This window comes from Lacerta agilis, chromosome 7, assembly GCF_009819535.1.
Source record: "Lacerta agilis isolate rLacAgi1 chromosome 7, rLacAgi1.pri, whole genome shotgun sequence".
NCBI lineage: Eukaryota > Metazoa > Chordata > Lepidosauria > Squamata > Lacertidae > Lacerta > Lacerta agilis.
Window position 1 is genome coordinate 26,994,796 of NC_046318.1, and position 18,138 is coordinate 27,012,933.

The following is an 18,138-nucleotide window of genomic DNA, read 5'->3' on the forward strand; positions in this document are numbered from 1 at the left end:
GTTCTAGCCCTAAGAACTAACCAAGAGCAAGCTTGTAGTACAATATGCAGTCATTGTAATGTTATGTAGACATGGCTAATGTAATGTGAACCCCTTAAACTTACATAGGAATTATTATTAGTAATAATTTTTAATTTGACTTAAAGCATTACATTGCTTGACAATGCTTTTAAAAAAATGAACAAAGTCTTCTTTGATTTTAATGTTGGCTCAAGATCTTAAGTCGCTGACGGTATACATCTGCAAGAATTAGTGAGCCCTGCAGACAAATATGTTTGGAAGCAAAATATTGTTAAATCATTTCCTCAGCTGGCTATCTGCCAAGGTGTTCTGTATCCTTTTCTTGCATTGATAAACATCATAAATACCTAAATGGCTACAAAAGGCTGTTGAGAGCCATTTACTATTTTGGGTGTGTATCATGATAAGCAGTCACAGCAGAAAAACAAAACCATGAACTTGAGACTTTGGAAGGGAAAGCAAAAAGAGAGAGAAGTGTTTTCACATAAGATAAAATGAATTAAGAAATAAATAGTTATAAAGTTTATATGTGCAAGGCCTTTTGGTTTTAACCCCCCCCCCCTTTCTTTTTACCGTGATAACTATATTGCATTGTTGGACTATGAATTAGAGTACTCTTAACTCCTAGCCCAAAAGTGTGATCTCTCTTCAGGCATTATGCCTTAATAGAGAATGCAGACATGAATGGTGGTTAGACATATTGCTCTTTCTGCCAGTGTCCTCTCATACACTGGTCTCAATGCACTCTGCCCCTGACTTAACTGCATCTCAAGGAGCATTTTACGTATGTACAAGTGAATACCAGGCTTCCATTCCACAGTTAGTATACATTTGGCTAGGAGTCACATTTTGACAACTCCTGTGTTGGGAGACAGTTTTTCGAGGCAATATTTACTGATCTGCTGTAGGTAGAATCAATGGCATTGTAGAGTTGGACGGGATCCTGATGATCATCTAGTCCATGGGTCGGCAAACTAAGGGCCGCAGGCCTCATCAGGCTCAATTGCCTTCTGGACCCAGCCTGCAGATGGTCCGTGGATCACCAGCGTTCACTTCTTTCCCTCTCGCTCCCTCTCCCTCACACAGCGCCGCCGCCTCCTCCTCCTCCCTCCCTCCTCCTGGCTTCTGCCCACCCTGCCTGGAGGAGGAAGGGGGCTGGGCTTTGTCTGTGCCAGCAGCCGCAGCGCTTGAGCGGCAGCCATTTTAAGTAGCCTCTCTGGAGCCCTTTTTCGTGCCACTCATCGTCCCGCTGCCAGCTCCTGCCGCTCGAAAGAGACAGGTAAGGAGCCACCGGGGCTTGTGATGCTCTGGCATCATTCCCCCCCCAAATAGTCCGGCCCCCCAAAAGGTCTCAGGGACAGTGGACCGGCCCCCTGCTGAAAAGGTTTGCTGACCCCTGATCTAGTCCAACCCCCTGCAATGCAGCTGTCCCATTCAGGGATTGAACCTGCAACCTTGGTATTATAAGCACTACGCTCTAACCAAATAAAGTAGCTGCACAGGAGCTCTTCTGTTGCTATTTGTTCTGCTGTCATATATCCTGGCTGTGATCCTATAAGGAAGGATAGATGATGATTGTGAGGTTGGCAGTATAAATGAGTGAAGTTGATCAGCAGTGTTGTGAGGGGCAGTGTTCTAGATTATATTTTATGGTGCTAGGTCACTTGAGTTTGTGCTCTGTGGAAGACACAGCTGCAGCCTTTTTGAGTACATTGGGTTTGTCAAGCCTGTAAGCAATTTACCCATATTGCAGGAATTGGGATGGAAGTGACTGTGTGTTTGGATGTTCTGCATGTCTTAGGGTGTGAAGTAAAGAGATTGAGTCCTTGATACATAATCTTCCTCTACCTGGTGAGTCTCATCTTTGCTTATTTGTGGTGGTGAGGTCCTTTGTCCTTATAATCTTGGTTGTGGAGCAGAAAGCAATTGAGGCTTCTCATGGGTATTTGCATCTGGCACCATGAAGTCAGAATGGACCAGTAATGTAAAACCATAGTTTAGTGGTACAGTAATAAACAGCAGTGAGTTGTGAGCATGCACAACCCCCTCATCCTCTGATGTAGCCACAAAGTCTTTGATAATTTTTGTTTCTGTTTTAGGTTAACAAACGCTTGCTCTGTCATCCAAACCTGGAAAAAAGTGTGATTAGTCTTCACAATGCTCAATTGAAACAACCCAACTTTAAACCATAGTTTATGAAGCTGATTCCCGCCCCCCCCCCCACCAGTGCCAGATTTACGTATAAGCTAAACAAGCTACAGCTTAAGGCCCCACTCTCTTGGGGCCTCCCCAAAAACGTAAAGGAAAAAAAAACCTGGATGTACATTTCCAAAATATAAGATGAAAAAATTACCATATACCAAATATTCAACACAAAAAACAGCGACAATTTGTTGTTGACAAAGGACAGCTGGACATATAAAGGGCCCCATTACCTTCAGTAGCTTAGGGCCTCATCAAACCTAAATGCGGCCCTGCCCCCAGCTAACGCTAATTAAGGCTTTGGATAACACATTGAAAAGTGGGTATTAGAAGCAGAAGCTTCCAATAACCTCCTCATGACCACACCATAGATTAGCATTAAATCTGGCACATCTTAATGCATTCTATCTGTAGGGGATGATTTGCAAACTCACCTCAAAAAACGGCTTCAGATTCTGCTTTAGAGGCAATGTTTGGTTAATGCAAACCATAGTTTGCCTGACTTGGTCAGAGTAATTGCAAACTGTGGAAGGGGGAAATGGTGTGGAGATCAAATTTCATGATGATTTGGTTGAGCCAATAATTAAAGAGTGATAGAAAGGTAGGCTTCTGAATTATGAGCAAAGTGAGAATTTTCATCCACATTAAACTTTGTAGTTTCAGAACCTGTGTGCTGATTTATTATAATCGGTATTCTGGGGCTAGAAAGTATGATTAGGAATTCCTTGGTTTGACTCTTTACTCTGCGATGAGCTCACTAGGAGGCCTTAGGCATACCACTTTCTCTCAGTTCCTCAACGTGCAAGGTACTGACTTACAGGGTCGTTGTAAGGATTTCCACTAGATAACTCATGTGAAGTGCTTTGTGCACTTGAAAGTACTACGAAAAAGCTAAGTATCATTAGGAATTATTTCTAATTTAGCTTACAGAATCATTGTGACATATGTAATAATGCTAATGGCTTACTTTTGAATTGAAAAAACAAGATTCAGATTTAAGGCCAAAAAAATAATGGATAGGCTTATAATAAAATAGATACCTTGCTGTGAATCGCACATTGTGGTGACAAATCATCCGAGCTTTGCTTCCTTGGGTGGTGATGTCACCAAAAGTTCTCCAGAGTTTTCATTAACCTAACTTTTCCCTGAGGATTTCTTGGGATATGTTGCTCTTAAATGTCCTAGAATCTCTTGGGACTAGACACGTTCCATGTTTTGCTGTACTGCTTTCTCAAGTGGCTGCTCTGTGCCTTCTTGCTTCTTTTGATTTGGTCTGCCTCTTTGTGCTGGCAGGCAATCAAACCAGAGCAATTTACTACAGTTCTGCTCCACCAAATTTTGGAAGACAAGAGGGCTGTAAATGTAGTCTGACTTGCCAGAATACAAGGTATATTCCCCTGGTGTTTGTGCCTTTTATAGCTCATCACTGTCACCCAGTGTAACTTTCATGGGTTTCTTCAGCTGAATGAGCAAGCTAGACTGCCTGGGATTCAGATAGCAATGGGTAGATCAAATATTACAATCTGATCATTTGTAGATAGAGAATGCAATAATAACTTTGCCTATAAAATACTCAGCTTTTCTTTGTGCATTTGGAAAGAGTTTGTAAGGGAAATGGCTAGCAAAAGACAAAACTGAATGTCTTTGGACTGAAGAGGAGATACTCAGAATAATACTAATCCTGCAAACTGTCAGTTTTAAATGCTTTTCCATCTCTGCCAAAGTCCAGTAATTTGGGGGATATTGGATGTGAGTGGAGGACTGCATGTCCTGTATCCAATCTGACTATCACAAAGATAGAATTATAGAAATATTTTACCTCTTTTTTCTGCGTAGGGAAAAGGCTGGTTGGAATTGTACCCTCAGAGATGGCCAGCACTGTCACTGATAATCAGGCGGTAGTCATTGGAAATATCTCCTAGGTATTTTATCACATAAAAGATTAAATGAATCAAACTTTGTAAAATAGAAGAGTAAACTAACTCATATGTGAGCCATGAGGGAAATACATAGACTTTATGAGCAGATGATATGTAATACACAATAGCAGACAGTTTAGGGAGCCAGTGCGGCATAATTAACAGAGTGTTGGCTTTGGACTGGAAAGACTGATTTCAAGAATTCATATGATGGTGAGTGGGACTGGACCTGCCATGGTATGGGCCTCTGGTTCCCCTCCTACATGGATGTCTACAGACATACCGTAACTTGCACTCACTCTTAATCCCTTTCTCTCTGTGCGCGCGCGCGCGCGCGCACACACACACACACACACACACAGTCAGCTGGACAGCAGGGGAAGGGCCTGTGAGCTATAAGGAAGTCACCCTCTGGCTACATGCAGGTCTCAGGTGGTTGATATGCACTGCATATGGACTTGGATAAGTCACTATCTCTCAACTGAACCTAATTTACAGGGTTGTTATGAGGATACATGTCACTGAGCTCCTTGGAAGGACAAGTTGCACATCTGATAAACAAATGTACATATAGAGAAAAGGAGAACTATTTTCTGGTTAAAGTACGGTAAGTATGACTTGGAGCATGTTACATTATCAGTGCACATGGCTTAAATTATTTTAATATTTTCAGTCTGTTACAGGTTGTTTTCATGGGTTGCATGTGCCAGAGTAAGGAAATCGGCACAATCTCGGTAGCATATTATTTATTTTAATGGCATTTTACTGTTATGAGGTTTGATATTTATGTTTTAATGTGATATTTCACTTAACAAAATTTATAATAAAACTATAAAGGTAATGGGACCCCTGGCCGTTAGGTCCAGTTGCAGACAACTCTGGGGTTGCACGCGCATCTCGCTCTATAGGCCAAGGGAGCCTGCGTTTGTCTGCAAATATCTTCCGGGTCATGTGGCCAGCATGATTAAGCCGCTTCTGGCGAACCAGAGCAGCACACGGAAACGTTGTTTACCTTCCCACCGGAGCAGTACCTATTTATCTTCTTGCACTTCGTGCTTCGAACTGCTAGATTGGCAGGAGCAGGGACCGAGCAACGGGAGCTCATCCCGTCGTGAGGATTCGAACCACTGACCTTCTGATCGGCAATCCCTAGGCTCTGGTTAAGACCACAGCGCCACCCGCGTGTGGTCTATACTTCTGTATAAATAATAAACCTATACAGACACTCATATTATATGCAAAGCATGTAAATTTGTTTTGTAAAGGCATTGCATAATTCTTACTCCAGTATGACTTTTGTCAGGTACATATGTGTGCACCCTTTTCTTCCTTACCTCATTTGTGAAAGCAGCAGATGAACTGGGCTGTACCATGTTGAACTGAATGCATTATCTCCTGACCATTGCATTATAGCCCTCTTTCAGAGATACTGCTTTCAAATGCAGATCCCCCCCATTCCAGTTCATTCAGCTTTGTAGAATGGATGAGAGGAATGCAAGAGCCCAAGTAACCTGTGTCATTCCCATTTGGTGAATACCCACAACTCATTTTTCATTATTAAATATGATAGTGTTGCAGTTCAAAGTTATCCTACTTATGGTTTGTACCCACATTCAATGGCCCATCTAGACACAATTTTCCTTCTCTGTTGAATATCTTATTGGAATCTTTCATTCTAACTCAAGTATATTACTCCTTGAGTGGAATTGGCTCTTGCAATAACTAGTAGCCTGAATTGGCAGCAAATTACATTTATACCAAAATGATGGTTTTACATGGGGTTCTTACTATGCATCTGAATTATGCTGCTTAGAGTTATAATTGAGGCTGTCATGCTATGGCATAATTGCATAGCAGTAGCATTGAACACTGTTTTAAGAGTACGTGGACAGAATGTGTCATGATTTCAGAATAAGGGCATGCAATTCTTTGACAGACTAATTTGATTTTCTTCATAGTATCTAGTGGCTTTAAATTTTCAGAGTAAATATTATAATGCCTTTGCTTGGAGTTAACAGTCTGATAGGAGTTGTGTCTTACACAAATATTTATCTATGATATATCAGAACCTGCATTATCAGAGACTGATTATATAGATGCATGTCACAAAGTGGTCTATAATATGAAATTGTGTAAGGGCCTGGTGTTCAGTTCTCATGGTCATTCGACTGAATGAAATCGCTAAAATGAAGCCCATTCGAGCCACAGTTGTGTGTTTCTTGGACCCACTGGTTTCAGTGGAAAACACCCATTAACACCAGTGGAACTTTGGCTGAATTGTGTCCTCATGCATACAGTACTTCATAACTCAGTTCTCAGAACAAGGGATTAGGGCAGGGATCAGCATACTTTTTCAGCAGAGGGCCGTTCCACTGTCCCTCAGACCTTGTGGGGGGCCGGATTATTTTGAAAAAATAATAATGAACGAATTTCTATGCCCCACAAATAACCCAGAGATGCATTTTAAATAAAAGCACACATTCTACTCATGTAAAAACACACTGATTCCTGGACTGTCCGCGGGCCAGATTGAGAAGGCGATTGGGCCGCATCTGGCCCCCAGGCCTTAGTTTGGGGACCCCTGGATTAGGGAGTCATATATGCCCTTCTTGGAAGATTTCTTTACCAGGTAGGAAAGGATCTAGCTACATGTTATCTACTTTGCATGATTTCCATTTGCATTGCTCACAAAGTTTTGCCTTTCATTGTATTCCTGAGTTCCTGTATCAAAATGGACATTTATTTTGTCTGTGTCTTCAGCCTTTTCCTACACAATGAATGGGTGTGGTTTGCTTGCCAGGTTTTGGATGGCTTTAAAAGGATTTTTGTGCATGCCTATGTGCTACTGGAATTGTTTGAGGGATCACAGAACAAACAACAGGCAGAGGAAAAAGTCATGAACAAGCTAGGAAATAGGCCTGCCATGTCACCTAGCATTTATTTGGTCATCTGTGGCAAGGAACAGCCAGCTCTAGGTCGCCAGACACCTCCCCACTGATGCAGGGGTGGCACTTCACACAGGGCTGCCATAGGACAACACTGTGTTTACACAGAAGTGACTTGGGGATGACTGCATTTCAGAATTGTCATGGCACAATCCTGTGCATGTTTGCTTGGAGGTGTGTCCCACTGTGGTCATTGTGTTTATTCCAAAAATGTGTACAGGATTACAGTCTCATTCTTTTGACTAGCCGTAGGGCTACTTCCTCTTAAGAACAAGCTTGTGTGTTCCCTGCCTTATAGCTGGCTCACTCCCCGTCCTAGTTCAAGGAACACCCTTCCACAGTTGGTCTTGGTCAGGCTCATGGAATGTCGCCGCAGCTGCAATTACCTATTGGTGGAAAGGGTATTTGTGTGGTCATGTACATCTAATACAGGTGACTTGCATGGATATACGGGAAGTCAGTAGATTTAGTGCATGAATCTTATACTAAGTGGATACTGGACAAAATTGTCAGACTTCCATTACATATGTTGATAATTAAGGCTAGTAATATCCACAAAGTGAAGTGGAGGGTTTGTGTGTTTTAAACCAACATATCTGTCAGGGATAAATGCCTAATGAATTATTGAGTAACATTCCTGAACCATGCAGGAAAATAAATAGTTCAATTCACGAAATAATGGGAATGGAAAAATGCAAATAGACAAGAATACAATTGACCACAAGCACTAATTACAACTGCAGTAGTTGTCAGATGTATGCTTTCATAAGCTCATTGTTTTTTAGCCATTGTATTCCTTCCACTCCGCTCCCCTTTTCTGTATTTTTAGATATAATCCATTAATACCTTTAGTGATATTCTCTCCTATTCTTTTTACTACACAGGGAATATATATTTAACATTTTTAAAATGCATATTCCATACCAGCAGTAGAATGAGCCATTACTGCCATGCAGTTCTAGGCCTGAATTTTTCTCTCTCTGTTTTTGAGCAATAGCTGAAGAATTGACAATGCTTCACACTACAATAAGCACCAATTGCTTTGTGTGGTACCATTGCTTTAGTTAGACTCAGTTGGAATAAGCACTCAGTGCAGCAAGCCTGCAACTGTGAAGGCAATAGGTTGATGACTGAACATGGTTTATACACAGTCCTCTGGGTTATGTTATCTTCTAAGTGCATGTGACATTATGCCATTCCTAATGGTATCTAATGACCTTGCACTCTGTATACTCTCTGCCTTGTAATCTGAATTCATTTGTCATTTTGTAGACTTCTGAATTTACAGGAATGTCATTCAAAACAAAAATAACACAAATATTGTGGATGCCTGGGAAGTTTCTGCTTTATATTTAAATCCATTACATTTTTTAAAGAGGAGGAGGATTTGATTTAATATTTTCAAAGAGTAGTGGAGCTTGTAATCTTAAAGGTATGTGTTTGGGTGTAGAGAAAGCAAAATTCTCAAAGCAACCAGATGATTTTAAGGGGTGGCTTTTTGTCCAAGTCTTAACACCTCTTCTGTCAACAAACACAATACCTGGGATGGCAACTTTCGTAGGGGTGGAGAATGTGAACTGTGTAGTGCAGTGAACTTCTAGATTACACTGGTGTTGCTGAAAAGTTCCACCTGTGTTGTAGACAGGTATGTGGGAGCAAATATTTAAGACTGGAGTGCTAGATACGAAACATCATTACTGTGAGCCCAAGTGTGACGAAGCCAGAGGTGACAGATTGCTGGGTACTTACCGGTAGGTACCAGTCATATATACCCAGTGGAACTCCTTGGGACTTACTTCTGAGTAGATGCATACAGGGTTATACTGTTGGTGTGCCTACTGCTAGCTGAACAGTTTGGAGGCTGCAGTTCAGCTGCTTATTAAGAATGTCCTTATTTCTGAATCTTGAATGACCTACTTTCCAATTTAACTTAAGCTGATTTTACAACCTGCTCCTAGATGGCGTTGGCTTATACCCAAATTCTTCTGTGTAGAGCTAAGAATGTCTGTATGGTACTCTGGTTGGCTACTCAGATAGCTGCCAATGTAACCTAGAAGTAAACATTGTGGAGGGGAGGGAGAGCAGGAAATCGCTGCCACCCCCTTTTTCTCTTCATCTAGTCATTGCCACCACAGCTGTACATACCAAGTCCCAGCACCACTGCCCTTCATGGAAAAGGCCTGAATGCCAATAAAAGCAGACTCTGAAGCTGCAATTATGGACTGGCCAGGGTTAAGGGTGACTGGGAGTCCTTTGAAGGGTCAGGTCTATAGCCTTCTTTGGGCTGGATGTGACCCAGAGGCCATTAGCTGCTGACCTCTTTACCTTGCATCTTATGAACTAAAGAAGAGCAAGACTGTACATCATGTTAGGGTACTTCATTATTTCTATGGCCATTCCTTATACTAATATTTGCATTTGCATTTCTGCTATTTATAAACAGATTCCTTGTATTTATATGCTAGAAATAGCTACAATTTGGCTGAGATCCAGTGTCCCTAGAGTTAGAGAAGCAGCATGGGGTTTTCTCCATATTGAATGATAGACTACTCCTGGGGGACGGGAACCCCCAAAACTTCTACATCCATATTCCTGATACAGAAACTAAAGGAAGTTTGTGATTACTCTGTAAGAGGTGTGGGCTTGTGCTGCTTACCTTGCAGCTACTGGCTATAAGGCTTCTCCGTGTTCTTGCAGGTGAGGGTTATAATGGAGTTAATCATATGAATGCCTCTCGTGGGGATGACTGCATCCCATCTGAAAGCTGTGAGGTTGTAGCTTCCAGCCTAATAGTCTTTAGTTTGCCTATTCCCCTGCTCCCTTTATAACACAGCCTAGAACCAATATGCCCTCTTGGATGCAATAAAGTACCCACTGAATATGCCTTAAATAATTCTAATTGTTTCCCCTGTTCTCCCTTTTAATGAACTCTGTGCTCAGTATCTGCAGGCCAAATGTACCCTTTGAACTTGAAAGAGAGGTAGTATAAAAAAGGAAACCACCTCCTTTCCGATATCTTGACAGAGCAGTTTCTAAATAATTACAGTCCTTGTAATGTCCAGAACAAGTTTAACAATGAAGCACATGGGTGACTTTGCTTGTATTTCCTGATACCTTTCGGGACGTTTGTAGTTTACAAAGTTACAGTCCACTTAATTCTTTTCTTTCCATTTGCCTGGCATAATTCTTTTAGCGAGTTAGAGTTCTAAAGGAATTTTTCCTGCTGTCGGAGGTGTTCATAACCTCTAATTTGCTTGCCACGCCTTTTGCAAAGAACAGCAATAGCTCAAGCAGATGGCAAGGAGCCACAGAACTGTCAAGCACTTTGTTGCAGAGGAATGTTGAGCATTGCCTCCTGTGTCTCACTGCATTTGATGGATATAAGACAAGAGTAAGCTGTTTTGCAATTAAGTCAAACACTCTATAGCCATCCGCTCAAGCAGCACTCTGAAAAGCTGGACTGCCAACAAGGCATAAAGACTTATCAAAAATGGGAAAGGTAGTCTTTGTATGGGCAAATGAAAGGCAAGGAGATATTCTCTCGCTCATTTACAGGCGGTATGGTAGATAAGGAAACATTTAGGACCCAAACAGCAAGTTGCTGCTCTTCAGCTTGTTAATTACAACATTCAGTTCACTTTCCGTTTGTCTTGCAGTAGGGAATGACACCTTTAGATTTATTATTGCGTGGGCCCTGTGTTACTATTAAATAGCTTCCCTTTTTCAAAAATAATGAGTGCATGAAGCATGTGAATACCTTTCCCCCAAAACTTCAGAGAGGTGCATCACGTGTTCCTGACCTTATTTCTCAAAGGAATTTTAAACGGGGGAAAATGGGAGTACTAATTAGTGCCTCATTAAATACTTTTAGTCAAGTATGGTAATTTTCTTGAAAAGATAATGTAGTCGGTGAATAAAAGTATACTCCATTAAATAGTGAATGCATACTCTCTTTTTTAGCCATCAAGGTTTATCTTACATTTGTGTGTGAGAGAGAGTTAATGTTATTATAGAATAGCATACTTAATCTAAAGTGGCGCTCTGAAGCTGTTTCTTTTTTAGCTGATTTGACAGAAGGCAAACACATTCACTGTTTCTATTGCGGGTTTATAATGCTGGCTCTATGTTAGTTTTTCTGTAGTTCCTATTCCCAGTACATGGTACACTTGGATCCTGTATAATACAGCTCCTATGTATGTAGAAGTGCTTAGCTGCAACCAGTCCTATGATACTAATATATTAAGTATATTCTTGAAGTGCAGTTAAATAATAATAATAATAATAATAATAATAATAATAATAATAATGTTGTTGTTCAGTCGTGTCCAACTCTTTGTGACCCCATGGACCAGAGCACGCCAGGCACGCCTATTCTTCACTGCCTCCCGCAGTTTGGCCAAACTCATGTTAGTAGGTTCAAGAACACTGTCCAACCATCTCATCCTCTGTCGTCCCCTTCTCCTTGTGCCCTCCATCTTTCCCAACATCAGGGTCTTTTCCAGGGAGTCTTCTCATGAGGTAGCCAAAGTACTGGAGCCTCAACTTCAGGATCTGTCCTTCTAGTGAGCACTCAGGGCCAATTTCCTTGAGAATGGATAGGTTTGATCTTCTTGCAGTCCATGGGACTCTCAAGAGTCTCCTCCAGCACCATAATTCAAAAGCATCAATTCTTCGGTGATCAGCCTTCTACATCAATAATAATAATAGTGGACCACATAATTGCATATGCACTCCACTATTTTCTGTTTCCAGATACTGGCAGAATCACAACTGTAAATGTTTTGGGCAGTTTGGGACACTGCCAGTTACTTAATTTTTATATCCCACTCTTTCTCCAAATAGTTCATTGTTATCACGTCCTATTTCTACCCACTTTCCTCCAAGGAGCTCAAGGTGGAGTGCAGGGTTCTCACCCTCCCCAGTTTATCCTCACAAGAATGCTGTGAGGTAGGTTAGCCTGAGAGGCAGTGAATGGCCCAAGGTCACCCAGTGAGCTTCATGGCTGAGTAGGGATTTGAACCCTGAGCTTCGAGATGCTAGTCCAACACTCTAACCATTACACCACACTGGCTGTAACAGTTCAGAACTGCATATGCTGGGTATCATATTCCACAGCAACCACGTGATACAGATCTGGTTGGGAGAGTCTAAAGCAGACATCCCCAACCTTTGGCCCTCCAGATGTTTTGGCCTACAACTCCCACGATCCCTAGCTAACAGGACCAGTGGTCAGGGATGATGGGAATTGTAGTCCAAGACATCTGGAGGGCCAAAGGTTGGGGATGCCTGGTTTAAAGCCTAACAAATTAACTTGCTGATCATAATATTTTCAAACTTACTATTCAGCCAGTACCTCTTATGCTGGCTCTGATGCATGAAACCCACAAACCACAATGAAACGGCGGCAGTTTCTGTCCTGTGATCCCTAATAGTCTAAGCAGCAGGTAGGATAGCAACACAAGCGACACGGTCAAAGTTTGGGGTATTTGCTCCCAAATTTTCACAACTTGGTACTATGGGGTATGCTGTTGCTGTTCTGTGCATTCCCAACTTCTTTGCTGAATCATAAAACCAGCAAACCCACACCATATTTGCTGCTTCACTGAAGCAAGAGAGAAGCATTATTTTTGAAGAAGACATACTGATTGTAAATTTGTACAGGCTGGAAGGGCAATTTGAAAGGTGTGGCAGTAGCAATAACTGATGAGAACTCAAACTGGCAATTTTTCCTCAATAAAAAAACGCTTTTGTTGCAAAGAGCACTGCTTAAACTGCTGAACAGTTATGGTAACTTGAAAGGGCTGTGCTGTATAATAGAAACCATTTAGTATTCTGATGAAGTCAGTTTGGGTCCAGCTCTTTGTTCCGTGAGGCCTTTTTAATTTCCTGCACTAAAATCTCTCATGGTAACAGTGGACAGACCAGGTTCAGCCTTAAGTTCTGTAGAGTGCCCAGCAAGATATCCCTTATTCTTTTCTTCATTGATAAAGCTTCACAAAGGGGAATCTAGAACAAAGCAAACATGGGAGACTGTGCAAACTGCAGTCTTGTAGCTCAATGAGAAACGAATTCCCTAGGAATTACAGTCGTACCTTGTGTTAACGAACGCTGCAGGTTGTGTTTGACACGGGTTACAAACATGCCAAACCCGGAAGTACCGGAACGGGTTACTTCTGGGTTCAGCGGTTCGCGCATGCGCAGACGCGTAAAATGACATCATGCGCAGAAGTGCCAAATTGCATCTGTGCATGTGCGTGATGCGGTGCTTGGGATGCAGACTGCTCATGATGCAAATGGGGCTCCGGAACACATCCAGATGTACCAATGTATATTGCTTCTGTTGAGACAACACACTGGATTAAATTTAAGGAAATTCATGATTATTTGGTGAATGTATACATAGTTGTATGGCAAACCAGAATGGGGGGGGGGGAACATGACTTTAAATGAGATTGCAGGCCATGGTTTGTGATTAATGTGGTGAGGCATGATATCTAAAGTAGCAAATCATAGTTATGGCCATTGCTCTAGCCTCAGAGGCTGCTGCGTAATGGAGATGGAAGTCAATTTATGAAGTGGGATTCATAGAGGACAAAAAAAAATAAAACAGGCAAGCTCTAAACCATGGTTTGGGTTATAAATTGTGTTCTGGTGTGGTATCTGAATTAAGCTGCTGTCTTGAATGTCATTTTTACATAGGCATTTAGCAAGGGTCCTTTCATTGTCAGTGTAGCAAATATTTTGTCCATTGTTGGTTTCCTGAATGTTCTCTGGAAAAGGATGTTGAAAAATCTCTCTCCCCCTTCCTGTGGATTTATAAACCCGTGAAGTGGTGAAGAACCTGTGGCCCTCATGCATTTTGTTACTCTGGTGCACTTACACAAACGGTATGTTGCATGGGCAGGTAATGCACACTTATTCTTAGATGTTGGAAATGGGATTGGTAAAGGACAATATTAAATGGGTGAATATTCAAGTTGGTCCTAATGGAAATGGTTGCTCAATATTTCTGCAGCCTACATTTTCCTTCTCGCAAATGCTGTGCCTGTAACTAATTTTAAGCCACACTTTCTCCCTCTGTTTCATTCAGACTTTCTCTCTTGCTGTTGGTGAGTGATAAGAGGGTAGGTAGGGAACCTAGCATGAGCTAAGCATGGGAGCTGCCATCAAAGCATCTATCAGAAAAGTCTCCTTAAGGCTGAGGTATTGAACTTTTTTCAGCCTTCGAGTTGCATTCCTTTATGAGCCAGGATTGGGACAAGCTGAGCAGGGTCCCCGAGCAACTTCCAGGGTGAACCTCTCTTATCCCCACATGTCCTCCCTATTAAAGGGGGGTGCACCCCATTTATTTGATTTCACTTAAGCACGCACAGACCTGGAACATCATCTCTGCATAAGGAGAAAGCAATTTTGGGAAAGCAATTCAGGAGCAAAAGGCAGACAGACTTGAAGATGGGTAATACATTAGTTTAGATTATTTTGGTTTGTTCATTGGTGTATTTAGAAATTACACATAGATCCCATATTACATTGTCAACTGTTCATCTCTCAGTGATTTTATATGGTGCCTTCATGTGATCCCCCAAAAAGGAAAGGAAATAATAGGAAATAGAGCATGGGTATCCAAAAATATTACTGCCGGGGGCGGGGGGGGGGGGGCGGAATAGTGCTCTTTTTCTTACAAGAAAATAATATGAATGTGGAACCTTAATTAAGTTCACTATAGGAATGACTTGTGGAGTATGTATCAGCTGGTATCAGGGCATGGCCCAGGAAAAAGAGCCAACTTGTGTACATACTTCTTCAGCGGTCAGTAAATTTGTAATCAGTTCTGCATCTGATTTCTGATGGTATTCCTCCATATAACCAACTAGTGAGAAGATAGAACGTGCATTTCAGTGCTGATTTGTATTCTTACGATGTTAACAGGTCCAGAAACAGTGGCAGAAGTTGCTTTAGCGTGTCCATGTTTCCACCTTTTGTCACTTCCAGGTTCCTTGGCATTTTGGAGAAAATGCAACCCGACCCACATGTCTAGCCCATTTCTTCTTAAACTTTATCCCTTTTAGATTCTACTGGTAATTCCGAAATACTGTATCTGTTGGTTCAGTAATGCTTTACAAGGTGTATGTTTGCTTGTAACTTTTCGTGAGAGGCTTGTAAATAGCAATGTGCTGGTTGCCTGTGGTAAATAATTGTCTAAAAGGTGACTAGGCAAGTAAGCTTTAAAAAAAAACTTGAATTATTGGGGAGGCAGGCACAAACGTGGGAATGTGTAAGCCAGCAGACTAGTGCAAATTTTTGTGGGATAGTAATGGTAGTTGCCTTATTTGTAAGTATATCATATGTTCTTGTATAGTTCGTTCTAGAAAATGCCTGAACTAAAAGCCCTAACAGAGGCTGGCTAAAATCATTTACATACCTCTTCATAATATGTTTGCCTTGTCAGCCATGTAGTTCTCAATAAAAGAATAATACTTTAAAAGACATACCGTATTCCTCCTGGTGAATTTTGAGATTATTAACTGTAATTGGGGTTTTTATAGTCTGTCTGTTGCTGTTTTCTCCAGTGTTTGAACTCAGATGCACTCCATATCTTCTCATTTGCTCACTTCGTACTCTGATAGAGCTAATTCCAGGATAACAATACCTTTTACAGACTTAAACTGTAGCTATTTTAGTTCTAAAGTGCCACAAAGCCCTTTACTAGCTTTGGCTATGAGCCTGCTGGGAGTGATGTGAGATTCATTGGCATTTCAATGGAAGAGGGATTAAAGTGTTTCCTGCAGGATCTGGACCTTAACTGATTTAAAACTGGCAATGCAGTATGGTAGGCAAAACTCTGTGTGTGTGTGTGTGTGTGTGTGTGTACCCTTGGAATATGAAACATGCAGAGTATTGATGTAGAGTTGATTGAAAGGAAAAAATGGTGAGAACTACAAAGAACAGCTGGTAGAAATGAAAAGTTGGTAAATAATGTTGATCCGTTTGGCAGGCAAGGTATCATTCCATAAAGTTAAAAGAATCCATGGCTTTAATCCAAAAAGCACATTTAGTTGTGCACATGTGCACCAGGATTTGCTCCTTGCTGTGACACAAAAGCCACGGCTAAGGCTTCCTTGAGCCTAGAGGCAGTTGTTGGGTGGTTGCTTCACCCAACTCTGCTGATTTATTTATTTATTATTTATAAAAACATTTCTATACTGCCATATTACCGAGACAGCGAACACTATAAACCATAATTTGAAACAACATATAATAATTAAGGTGACTGGGTCATCAAACGTTAGCTGCAAAGACTTTACAGCAGAGCTTTCCAAACTGTGTGTTGCGACACTCTGGTGTGTCGGCTGCAGTGTGTAGGTGTATCGCGCAAACACTCCCCCCGCTCCTCCCGGGGTTGGAAAGGGGTTAGTTAACCTCTGGTTTGCTAGTAAAACTGAATTACTGTGTTGTGAAATTATGTATGTCTAAAAAGTGTGTCATAACATGAAAAGTTTCGAAAGCTCTGCCTTACAGTTTGACTTTCTGGGTTGAGTATATGTGGATGTGTAAAGGATGTGCATTGACCCTTCCAATTCTTGTTCTTCTTGTGAAAAGTTGCTAGAATATGTTAATGTGGTGTTAGCTATTCCACATGAACAGTCAACAGTGGCTTGGTCCAATAGTTTCTCGAGTTATAATGTTTGTACATACTATTGTATTCCATTATTGCCACATCTAAAATGTTGGTGAGAGTGTTTCAGATCCTTGTAAATTTTGTGATTTGGTTAACATCTGGCCTTAAATAAACAAGGCTAGAGCAAGTCTTTCATGAATTGCTTTATGGTATGAGGATCTGCCTGATAAGTTGTCTTGTGGTTCTTTCTGACTCATCTCTTTTGTCTGGGAAATGAAGCTTGGGAGTTGGCTGTTTCATCACTTTCAGATCAAGTATGAAATAGTTATTCTCACCACCCCTTATTGGTGTAGAGCCATATGCATCCTATTGAGGTGGCAGCTAGCCTGAGGAAAAGAAGAATTCTTAACAGACAAACTGAGTTGTTGTTTTTTCCAGGGAGTGAAGAGGTGAATTCTAACTTTCCAGCATTGCTTTAAATTGTCTCACCACAAAACACTGTGGCTACTTTGCTCAAAATGGACATATCCTTCCACCTTTCCTTGACTTGGGCACCAGAGTAGTGTAATGGTTAGAGAGTTGGACTAGTAGGACCTGACAAACTAGGGTACAAATCACCACTGAGTTCTGAAGCCCACTGGGTGACTTTGGATCATTGTCTCTCAGCCTAATCGGCTTCACAGGGTTATTGTACCGGGGAGTCACATGATTGCCACCTTGAGCTTCTTAAAGGAAAGGTGAGGTACAAATGTTTTCATTAATGAACAGCTGTCCATATAACAAGAGTCTGTAGCATCACAATTTAAAAAAATGAGTTAGTGATTGATTATTTTAAATGAATGAAAACTATATCATGAGCAAAAATATGTCTAAACTATATATTTTCTTAACTGAATGTCAGGCAAGAAATTGCAGCTGAAGGCAAGTTGCATGTGTGCAGCACATTATTTCTGTTCAGAAATGCTTTATCTGGCATGCCACAATTGTGATATGTGAAAGTTTTGATAGTAATTTTAAAAACTTGTATTAGTTGAAATGCAGAATGATGTGGAACTTCTTTTCTACTCTTTAATTCTTTTAATATGTTTATCACCACAGTTTAAAACCTTCATTATTTTGACAGTGAACCAAGAGAACTTTTTAAGATCAATGGGCTAGCTCAGGTGTTGGAAAGGTTTTACCTGCCTGGGCCAGTCAAGTCCTGCAGAGATCTCTTCATGGGCCAGATCGTGTGCTATTTCCGGCGTCTGGGCATGCGCAGATGCGATTTCCTTTGCTGCAGAAGCGAGGCGCCGGTTTAGCACAGCGCGGGGACTTGCCAAGTGGGTGACTTGGTTGGGGTGTGGCTTGTGGGCCGGTTAAACTGCCCCTGTTGTTGACCCCTGGGATAGCTGGAAATGAAATATCTTGAGTGCCTAGTGCTGTGGATTTT

At 41.4% G+C, this 18,138-nt stretch overlaps 1 protein-coding gene across 9 annotated transcripts in view; it reads left to right on the forward strand.

Annotated features, from left to right (window-relative positions):
• Positions 1 to 18,138, forward strand: part of ATXN1 (ataxin 1) — a 211,617-nt gene that overhangs the window by 72,282 nt on the left and 121,197 nt on the right. Inside the window, exon 1 of one of the 9 annotated variants that reach the window (XM_033154624.1) lies at positions 4,858 to 4,876. The exons of the other annotated variants lie outside the window; for them this stretch is intronic. The gene's annotated coding sequence lies outside the window, so the exon portion shown is untranslated. Of the gene's footprint in view, positions 1 to 4,857; positions 4,877 to 18,138 lie in introns of those variants that run through there. 9 annotated transcript variants of the gene reach the window in all.